The 12,072-nt window shown below is 33.7% G+C and overlaps 1 long non-coding RNA gene across 1 annotated transcript in view; it reads left to right on the top strand.

The window, feature by feature from the left end:
* Positions 1-2,318: 2,318 nt before the first annotated feature.
* The window catches only part of LOC111088011, an 18,630-nt gene continuing 8,876 nt past the window's right edge, over positions 2,319-12,072 (top strand). Inside the window, exon 1 of the long non-coding RNA XR_002612642.1 lies at positions 2,319-2,428. This is a non-coding gene — a long non-coding RNA (uncharacterized LOC111088011). The remainder of the gene's footprint in view (positions 2,429-12,072) is intronic.

The following is a 12,072-nucleotide window of genomic DNA, read 5'->3' as shown; positions in this document are numbered from 1 at the left end:
TTTATTTTCTACACTATTTTGTTTTGGTTCGAGTTGTTGTAATTGAGTGATTGTTAATCAGAAAGATTGAATTTCAAATGTTACTGAACATGCCGATAGAACTGAATACGGTGTTTGATGAAACATACCTAAAAGCTGCTTAATATGTTGTGAAACAACAACCGGAACTACAGCTCACTCAATAAACAAACAACCGTTGACTCATATAGGTTGGTTTTCAACACCCACGATTCTCGTTTCTGTTGATTTAAACTGCACATTTTTCACTAACGCAATACGATAAATGTAAGGGACTTATAATGCGTAAGATGATTTAATAGATAGGTAGATAAAGACAGAAAAACAATTAGATAGATAGGTCTGGATTAGGGTAATTGTTGGGTATTCGGATTTATGACTATAACGTAACAATAAAAATGTTACTTTTTTGTACATACATTTTAAAACAAAGGAAGGTTTAATTCAAATTTGTTTATTATTTAACTGGTTAACTATAACGAATTACAAAAATGTACACAACATCTGGATGATGTGGCTTTACACCAGTTATATAACCGGAGATGTAGCCAGAAGGGAGGGGAAAAATACCTAAGAGCATGTTTTTTGTTCATTTCATCGAAAAAACTTCATAGCTGAAGGGGGTATGCTGAAAATCTAAAATAATACATCAAATTTATACAAATATCACACAGTGCTTTTGTTTTGTTTTCAATGTTCTGAAAAAAAAAGAAAAAAGATCTTGGTCAGTGTTGTACCTTATAAATATTTGGTACGCAAATATATTACTGAGTAGGATAAATCAACCACAGCGCTGAAATTAAAAAACTTTACTGGGGGGTTTGATACCTCTGTAATCCGAGAAATAATGTTTAAAGCAAGAGAACAAAGCTAGAACAAATTCTATTCTCCGAAATCTCGGAGGCAGATGGACTAGAGCCCATTAACGCCAGTAAGAATAACCATAAATGGGCGGTACTATTTTATCTTTCACACAAGGCTTAAAATATGTCACGTAATGGTTACTGTGGTATTCAAAGGGGATATAAACACTCTAACCCGCCTATAAGTTAAATAACCAGTTGATACACAATAAAACAGCCTTGTATTTATTTACCGGTGTGAATGCCTTCTCAATAGAGGATGTTATATATAACAGTAACAAGAATATTTTGAAGATTCATACACGATTGTAGCCACTGTAACTGAAGAAGATGTTTTCAATGGCTGTTGTTAATAAAACGTAAAACAGCATTATATATATATACGTATACACGACAATACTCACTTCTTCTAACCTACCGGTACTCACACATAGATACATAAACAAACTCACCTACCTCTTCATATCCATGTTGGAATGTGGACCTGAGGGTTCAAGGTTTGTGTCCCATTGCTATAAAAAAATAGCTCCGCACTTTGTAGTTGAAATTGCTTTATAAAATTAATGGTTAACTCCCATTAATTGGTGAGAAAAAGTCGTCCAAGAGTTTGGGGTGGATGCTTTTGGCTATTTGCTTTCCCCCTAGTTTAGAATTCACAAAATTTGGGACTGATAGGCGCGGATAGATCTTTGGATAGCCTTGCGCAAAAACTCGGAAACAAACAGCCCCTTTTTTAAAAGTTGCACAAACTAAAAAAAAAAGAGTAAAACGAAACAGAAAATCTTTCTCGTGTCAGCTCAAAGCCACAACTAACTAGTGACCTGAGAAAGGAACGCGATGTTAGTTTATTGTGGGCTAGGTAAGTTGAATATAAGCCCGAGCCCCACGGCAAAGCAGTGCACACACACACACACAAAAACACGCACGAACTATGGAAAGATACTTTCACTATACTTACTTACAGAATCTTGTTCTCAGGCCTTCGGTAGAAATTTTAGACAAGTCCTAGGACTCAGCACAGAAAAATATGGGCGTTTCAGACCCAACACAAAAGATCCTCTCCCCAAGGGAAGAAGAAAAAAGAAAGAAGGGGAGAGAGAGAGTCAACGGTTAAAAAAAATTGGCGGTAGGAAACCATTACTGGACATTCGTGAAAAACGGTTTACACCCCGAACCCAGCATGTGCACCTACATAGGTACTTTTAACGCTAAATCGCTGCTCACAAGGAAATTTTATAATCGCCGCAGAGGTCGCATATTACAAAACAGACAAAGGAAAAAGGAAAAATATCAAAATCATTTATCATTATTATTATTATTTACAGTTGTATCCTAACTACAACATGTTTAAAGTATGTGATAGAGAAGGAAACGAAAGCGTTGCATTCATCTAGGCTACACTTATCAATATGAGATGAGATAACAAAAAGTATAATCTTGTAGAAACGCATGTATTTCCTTAAACTCAGAATCCCTTCGATCCGTAGCTTTGTTATGAAAATATGGAAAGTGTTCGTATAACAGTTTCATAGACGTAATAGACTAAGGTTAGTGAATTTCTACTGTTTGAATGTTGTGATATCTTAACTTTTGTGTTTTGAAAAGCGTTATTGCAGCTTCATATATGTTATTTCCAACAGAGTGATGAGTCCATAAACCAAAATAAAATATATAAGTTTATATAGAAGGTAGATTAACAGAAATTTTACTAAGTTTATGAATTTTACAACTAAATTTTCATAACACTTTACTTTTATGTTGTTTTTAGTAAATGTGGAAGTTAAGTAAATTTGAGTATTTTTATATGTATGTTCGCATGGCAGAGCACGTAGCCTGAGGTATCATTTTTGTTTTTTCTCTTCCATTATCAGTTTAAGCGAAACGTGTATTCCAATGTTTTTTTTAATCAGTGTTAGGAGCAATATTCAGTGCAATGTCCATGTTCACACACTTGAAATTCGCGAGTTATATACGAAAAGAAGTCCTCGCAGTCTTTAATCAGTTTCACACACAAAAGTATAAACGTCTGGTTGGTAAATGTGACTGCGAAAAAATTAGACACCCGTTAAAAATCTTACTATTTCAACATCGTCACGTTTCCCTAAGACTTTAACTAACACAAAAGATAAATACTTTTTTTGTTTTGATCCACATTTGATTGTTCAGCTGAATAAAAATAACTTATTTTTTTATAAATTCGATACATGCACGTAAATAAAACGACAACAAAAATAAAAAATAATGTCCCATATAAGGATGTAAATCCTTTTAGGTAACATCTGGATTAACAGCATTATAGCAGTAAAATAAGTGTCGGTTGCGAGCTTAAAAGTATATTGATATTATATACACAGAAAATAATGAAACCACCGTTAGTCTAATGGTAGTGATTATTTGACAATGTAATAAGCAACTTGGATCTAAATTTCTAGGTTTCTCACATAGATATTAATATCCAGTTCCTCTTCTTCTTCTCCTCGGTTGTTTGTGTAGCACGTCCATTCAGTATCCACCCCTGCAACAACACAGTGGTAACGACCTTCTGAACAGCAATCAATGAATAGGGCGGAGGGGGGCTACAGTTAGTTTACAGCCTTGCAAGTTTGCAACTAACGGTTTGGTTATTATGAACCCCTTTACAAAGCTATCTGTCTTATTTTTCTCTCCCTCACTGTTCTGTTTCTTCTGTTCTTACTGGTACAATGTAAAAATAATTGGTAAAGACATTCCTAATAGGAAAGTTGATCAAATCGATCGCAATTTAACGAAGATTTTATAAAAAATCTTCAAGAAAAAAGCAGTCAATAGCTAAGTATAAAAAACTTAATATATCCTGTTTGGGTTTTGGAATCGGTGTTAATTCGAAAACATCATAACATTTATCATGAATTTTCAAAACTATCTAGATTAATTTCTCATGTTTGCATATTCTAAATGTGAACGAAAATATAATACGCATTTTATGCAAGTATGCATATTTAAACATTTCACTGTCGTGAGTTACATTCCTTGGTCTTGTTGTCCTATTTTAGACTAATACATATCAAAATTTTAGACTACACTTTATATTTTCTTATTTACGTTCATCACCACACCTCTTACAAAATCGGAAACTGCCTTTGTTTGAAACGTGTATTTTGGGAATATATTTCAGTTGCATTTTAATATTCAACAATTTATGCTACCTTGCTTTGGAGCTTCATATTTAAGAAAAGGAAAACAAGTTTTTCAGTAGTGCTATTTTAAACTTGAAATTAAATATTGAATGTAGTTTCATATAAAAAACAACAACTTCAAAGCAAAATAAGAATACTTTTTTTTGGGGGGGGGGTCTGGTTTTAGCTTTTAGACTGAGTTTTAGGTTAGTTTGAAAGGGTAAAGGATATCTATTTGTTCAGATAGTACTCAAACATTTCGGCTTATCCACATACGTATACAGCTAACACCCAGAGTATGGAACCTACTGTAATTACTGTTTGTTCGTTTCGAAAAGGGAGGGTACTACTTACCATAGAAAAAGATTAAGCCAAAAGTGTTTGTTTGCTGTTATAAACAACGGTATAATTATGACTGCAACTAAATTTACAAGGAATTTTAGCTTTTATCAATCTGGTCTCACAAAGGCTTGTGGTAAATAACGAAAATTAGTATTGTGTCAACTCTTGTGTTATCTCATACATTGACCCCCTTGATTATAATCAAAGAAAATTTCACATCAAAATATCTAGTTTATACCACTTCTCATATTCATGCATGATGCTAGAGGCTTTATATCATTAACAGAACGTATATTCCTAGGTTCCTTCTTTCGAACGTGTAGTCTTATTATTATTGGAACTACAAATATGTAAGTTACAGAAAAAAAGGGATCTGTGTTCGAAATATTATCTCAATTACTCAACTTTGCGTTTTGATCCTGGGGGTTGCGCATTTGAGCTAAAACTAAAGAAACGGAAAAGCTTACCAATCCATTGCCATTTAACATCCTTCGGCATTTAATGGCTGTATTAGCGGATGAATAGTCACAACCTTTAATATCAAATTACCAAATAACAACCGTTTGTTTGGAAAGTGTAACAAGCATAATGTTAGTGGATGATATAATGACTATTTTTCAGAACTTACAAAGAATTTGAACTTAATTTGTAAACAGTATATTTATTATCTCATTTTTAATGTGTCGGTAGTAACTAAACTGAAGAACTAAAGTTTGGTATGTGTATCAGTCTGTTTATTAATTATTAATTTATCATTATGTATCTCATTTTAGCACAACAATTATTTCTTTATTTGTTTATGGTAAGGCTACTAAGGCTACTGACTGTAACTTTGAGCTGCCAGCCGGAGGGAAAGCAATCGGTTGGCAGCACCAACCGCCAACTCTTCGGCTACTATTTTACCAACGAATAGTGGGATTAATCGTTACATTATAAAGCCCCAAAGCTGAAAGAGCGAGCATGTTCGACGCTAAGTTTCGATCCCGTGAGTCACAGCTTGTGAACTGAGCGCCTTACAAAAGAAACGCTTGATAAGTTATCTTATGAAATTTACTTTATCAAGAAGCTGACATAATGATCTGAATTTCTCAACTTGCTGTTAATGTCTTAGTTTACAGTGAAAACTGAGACATTTTAGTCCTAATTTTATTTCCAAACTTTTATAGGTGTAGTATTTTACTTTTGACAGGTCTATAACAACGCACTTTTGTTTTTCTTCATCTATTTTCTTAATATATAATTTTAACAACTAACTTATAGTTTTAAAGGTTTAGAATTTAACCGGCGTGATTGTTTCACAAGAATAGCTTCTTTAATTATTTTGATTATTTTTTACTATCTTTCTGTTTGTGTAGGTAACGATATAATGTTTATTTCAAAGAGAATCCTGGTCTATGAATATGAACATTTACTGCTTTGATTTGAAATTAAGCATTTTTACATGCTAAAAAATCAATCCATCTATCTATCTACTTATCTGTTTGCCAGTTTCAAAGATATAGCAAATATAATGAAAGCTTAAAGAGCTCTAAGTATTTTTATTACTTGCATCTAGAGTTTTACATGATCCCAATAGACTTCGGATACCGGCCGCACAGAAAAACCTCAAGTTGTGTGTTATAGGAAGAGTTAACATTTTAGTATGAAACTTGGTCAGCACCGGGTTTTGGTCGTTGAGGACCTGGGAGGGTCAGGTACATTTTCGACCTCTTCCTCCCCCTTTTAGTATGATTGTGTCCAAGCTACACGAGGGCTATCTGCGCTAGCCGTCCATAATTTAGCAGTGTAAGACTAGAGGGAAGGCAGCTAGTCATCACCACCCACTGCCAACTCTTGGGTTACTCTTTTACCAACGAATAGTGGGATTGACCGTCACGTTATAACGCCCCACGGCTGAAAGGGCGAGCATGTTTCGTAGGACGGAGATTCGAACCCGCGACCCTCAGATTGGGAGTCAAGCGCCCTAACTATCTGACCATGCCGGCCCGTGTCCAATAGGAATATTGACGGACTCAGAGAAGAGGTTTTATACATATATATATACACACACGTACCTGGGGTGCTAAAGTGCAAGAAAGACCTGCGAATGGTAATTCTATGGGGAACAGGGTATACGACCCCAGAAAATGTGACATTAACAGACTTCAAATGGAACAATTTCTAAAATATTCATGATAAAACGGCGAACATCTAGTGTATAGTAACATTAAAATTATGAATGGGTATTAATTTGCCCCACAGGCGTACACTTATGGATCTGACTCCCCCTCCCATGTCCCCTAGTTCTTTCATTTGTACACATGGACTTGAAAAATTGAAGCATCATGGAAAATGAATTCGCTTTAGTATTATATCAACAAAGCTTCATAGCATAAATGTAAATTAAAACCGAAATTGTAAAACACATGCAAATCCTTTTTTTTTTGTACATACAGCAAAACATAACTTGGCATTTTAATAATAACTAATGATGAATTTTAAAGAATTGAAATATATCCTTTAATACAAGCGTTTCTCAACTCATGTGTGAAAGGGTCGCTAATAGACTCTGAAAATAGTTAATACCTTTTTTGTTTATTTAATAACTATTTAGTGAACGGTATGTTTTCACACAAAAGTTATCTACTGGGTTTCTACTGGCTATTAATGTTTAAAAATGGATCCTGATACAAAAAATATAAAATGCTCAGACTCATTACTTTAAAACCTAGATTCTTTCAGACTTTAATTACAGTTTAATATCGATTTATATGCATATTTTGATTAAATTCAAACCGATAGCTCAACAATAGCGACGGAGTAGACGTTTTCTGTAGTGTTTTTTACACAATAAGTTGGCAAACAACGATTTATAAGCATAACAGAATGATTTATTTTTTTGGGGGAAACATATTATATATTTCGACAGAACATTGGTCGGTCTCCTTCAGGTATATCTGTACGCGGAGAAGACTGACAAATGCTCTGTCGAAAAAATTTAGTATGTTCCCCCAAAATCAATCATTCCATTACGCCTATAAATCGTTGTTTGCCAATTTATTATTATTATTATACTAGCATAATGTGTTCCCTTACTCAAGTCTCTGGTGTACAAATTGTTGGGCATCCAATAAAAAATATCTTTTATTGCATAGTATAAGCTTAATGAATATTTAGAAAAACTTATTCTGACATTTAAGTTTAGGTTTTAAGAGAATACGAATCTCTGACCTAGGTAGTATGGTCAGTAAAACAACACGATGTCAAGCTACTGAGAGCAACTCGCCCAACCCTTCTCCACGGGTGGTCTTAGTCAACTCGATCAGGCACACAAGCTTGCTTAAATCGTTCTGTTAATAATAGGTTTCTTTGAACTTCTCAGACCTGTATATAATTATCTTATCAATAATTTACCAAGTTCTCAAGTTCATTATTGTTCATTAACATTCATTGTGTTCATGGACAACTGCATAGTTATCAGCGACATGCTGGATTTACCTGTAAATTATAAGGTGTTTTGTATGCTTTTTAGCTTATTGTTGATTTAACTGTTGAGTTATCGTTATCAATGTTTATAGCAAATCTTCCAGTTGTGTTCCTTAATTGTTAATTCAATCTGTGATAACTGTTATCAAAACTTATATTGTGATTCTCAGGTTTACTTTTAATTTTTCTTAACTTGATCCATAAATTATCTTTTTTTTTACAAATCCGTACTCACCGTGCTGTTTCTTCGCTATTGATTTGAAGGTAATTTACGAATAACACTGTTATTAGCAGAGTTCTTATGTGTGCTTTAATGTTTTTTTGTTTTTTTTTTGAGCTGTTTACCCAAATTAATCTTGAACCTTTTTTCTCTAAGATCATTGTCCAACTCACCCCCAGTGGCTCAGCGGTAAGTCTGGAGATTTATAACGCTAAAAACCGAGTTTCGATATCTGTGGTAAGCACAGCACAGACAGCCTATTGTGCAGCTTTGCGTTTAACAATAAAGAAACTAAGATCGTTGCTTGTTGGTTTAGATATTTATCGCAGTCTATTATAATTTAGTTGTTTTTCTGGTGAAATTTGACAAAATTGTTTGAACCTGGAACATTGTAGCTCGTGTCTTTATTTCTCAGTAAACTTTCTTTTCAACGAATCACCAAATGCTACGTTAATTTTTCTGTTTACGAAACCAAGACCTCGCCTCATTTCTTCTATTTTTCCCAACCCTGAAGATTACGTGGGAAAAATTCGAAGCTGGAACAGCTCCAAGGACACGCGCTTATTCTGGAGATTTTTATGGTATCATTTCTACCCTGAGGAACGTTCTTGTAATCAACATTGATCAAATTTTCTTTTCAAGAATCACGCTTCATTCACTCGCAAGAAAATGGAGGCGAGTCTTATTGATGACGTTTAAATTTTTCACCCACGCTATAACATCGTTTCTTTGTCTAAATGTAATAACGTAAATGATTTTCTTTTTGTGGCCTAATGGCGAACGCCCTTGTTTGTTGTTACTGTTTATGAAATCCTATCAAAGGTGGTACACTTGCAAGTCATTGCACATGAGTGCTTTATCTGTGGGCAGGACGTGGGCTAGTGGTTAGTGTGCCCGGACTGTGAATCTGAGAATTTACCGCAAATATGCGCTGCCGTGAGTACATTATAAAAGTAAGAGTCAAATCGCACTATTCCATGAGATCAGAGTATCCCAAGAGGTGGTGCTGGGTACTGTTGACTAGCTGCTTTCTTTCAAGTGTAGTAGCTTCGCGCGAAAATTCTAAAAACAAACTGGTACATTAAAGAGTCCTTTGTTTCAAACACGTGTCCCCTATGTACCATGAAACATTTTTTGAGGAACAATGTTTATTGGTCAGGTCTATGAACTCTATAATTTCTGTTTTTCATTATTCTTGGTTGATTTTTATTTCGTAGTTTTATGATACGCAAATACTTTAAATCGAAAAAATTTAAGCATATACCTGAAAATATGAATGTGGGAAAAAAGTCAAAATTTGGAAATTTATGTGTATAATTTTTTAAGTTCATAGAAGTTAAATTATTAAATTATTTCACTCATTCATGTGATGATTGACCTTGAGTCTGCATTATATATAAGAACACTTGTCAAGTTAACAGACTGTTTGTAGAGTGCTCTTTGATCAAAAAATATGACACTATGAATCTTAATGAAGATTAGATGATGTGTTAGTAAATTCAATATATAATGTACGAAATGTAAGAGGAGCCATCCAGGATTATAATCCAAACTGATCTTATGTGAGGTCAGGTTAGGCACCACGTTCCTCAGATCAGATGTAAAGCCGTGTTCTTCGGGTAGTGGTAAGCCAAGCGAGTAGTCTTGTGCCTCATTTACTTTTTCATATATATCTCCTTGTACAACAGTTATGTAAGTTGTGTTATTAATATGTGTATGTCATATACGTTTCATATGATGTTGCGTATCATGCCCTATGCTATTATTGCAATAAATATCTAACTTAAAAACGTTTTTTGTTATATTACTTTACATTGTATTTGGGTTTTTAAAAAATTTTGACTTTTTTTTCCTAGCCAAAATTGTGAATTTTTTTTCTATGACTTTATTTCCGGCCACAGAAAAGATAACATGAATAGCTTGTATTTTTTTCGTTCGAAAAGATAAAATAAAATGTCTTTAGAACCAAAATATGCATTTTTTATAAAACATAAGTTGATACACTATAAAACACTCAAACAGTATGACTGTAAAATATAATTTTTCTTCCTCTACATCATCTAACAAATGGATTGGTTATAGTGCCTTGTCTGAAATAAATGAAACACCTAGGAAATATCGTACTATACAAGATAACCTGTAATAAAAGTTGGGGATAATTTCCATAGTCTTGATGGTAAAGTAAAAAGCTGTGTTTAAAAAACTTTAAAGTCTGAAACTTAACAGCGAATATAAGACAGGATAACACTCACAGAATTCTGAAACTTCACGGTAGATAGAACTCTCTGGATTTTGAATTTTGAAACTTCATTGAAAAGATGCGACAAGTTTTGTCTAGAGGAGCTTTGAAACTTCTCACAAGGGATATGGCAGGACAGCTTTCAAAAAAACATGGAAACATCTTATTAAAGATACAACAGAAAGCATTCATAAAAATTTGAAACTTGTCAATAAGATACGACAAGACAGCATTGAATTCAGAAATTTGAAACTTCATAGAAATAACATTACAAATATCTTTCAGGGAATTATGAAAGTTCTCAGTTTAAGTTTCTCAGGAAATAGGCAGCAGGATAACCCTCAGGAAATTTTGAAAATGTTAACGTATGATAATCCCTTTTTGAATCAAAACTGAAACCGGATGATATTGTTAACCATGTTACAAAAATTGGTTATATGGCAGTTAATCCTTCCTCTTTCTTTTAAATAAACCTAAATTTTCTGTTTAGTTATTACGTATTTGTCATAAATAAAAGAGATATTAAAAAAGACGCCTGATGAATTTCTTTGCAATGATAACCCGTGCAAGGCTCTCTCAGATATGTGGAAATCCAGCTAAAATATAATTTGATATAGTACCAAAACTCGTGGAAAATTAAAATACCTTCAAACAGAACTCAAACACTTTACATGAGAGTTGATTTTCTTTCAGTTCAACGTTATTCTTTGAAGCATAGTGGTAAATTTATTTAGCGATATACACGCTTGCAAGTTAGCTCCACAAAAAGAAGATAGCAGGATTTGATTGACAGCGTATTTGATTAAGAGAGAGAAAATGGTAATCTTCATGTGACTGGACAATGTGGAAGTGTTGGACAAACTTTGAAGTTCACAGAAAACATAAACAATCTCTGTTTGTTTGTTCGAACAAAACAGACAGCATACAAGTTGTATAGTTTCGTTTCCAGACAATAGCTTACACGTTATTCTTTACAATCACTAGGACGATACTCTCCTAACGCGCACCAATGGCGTCAATGTTATTACAAAATAACCAATCTGTAATCCCTTAAGAAAGTCTGGTCAACAACTCTAGAAGGTCAATTTCTGAGTTGCTATGGCGAAACAAACCAATGAGAAGAAAAATACGATCTAAAGTTGAGGTTATTGAGAAAATACAAGAATCTTTAAATTCTAGGGTAAAGCACCCGAGAAAAGAATTAACAATCAACAACTATAATCATTAATGAATTTTTAATATCATGAAAATGACGTTATAGACGGATAGTTTTATGTTAAATGCAAAGGTTTAAAATATTACCTCCAACACTAGATTTATGAATTTACATACACACCACGTTTGCTTATGTAAGCTCAACCAGTCTTGATCTATTTAGACATTCAAGTGAAAGTTGTTTAATCAAAATATTGGCTTTTTTTTTCATTTAGAGGGATTCTATTTGTATTTCTTATTTGTAATTAGTTTTATTATACATTTCTGTTTGCTATGCTTCTTGTTGGCCAGAATTTGAACTTCTAGTGACACAGTAGTTCGACCTTGCACCGCTATTCTGATAATCCATTGCCACTTTCCGACAATGATTTAACCTTACACCGCTATTCTGATAATCCATTGCCACTTTCCGACAATGATTTAACCTTGCACCGCTATTCTGATAATCCATTGCCACTTTCCGACAACGATTTAACCTTGCACCGCTATTCTGATAATCCATTGTACTTTCCGACAACGATTTAACCTTGCACCGCTATTCTGATAATCCATTGT

This window comes from Limulus polyphemus, unplaced genomic scaffold (genome assembly GCF_000517525.1).
Source record: "Limulus polyphemus unplaced genomic scaffold, Limulus_polyphemus-2.1.2 Scaffold2, whole genome shotgun sequence".
Classification (NCBI taxonomy): Eukaryota; Metazoa; Arthropoda; class Merostomata; order Xiphosura; family Limulidae; genus Limulus; species Limulus polyphemus.
This window is presented reverse-complemented; position numbering and strand designations above follow the sequence as displayed.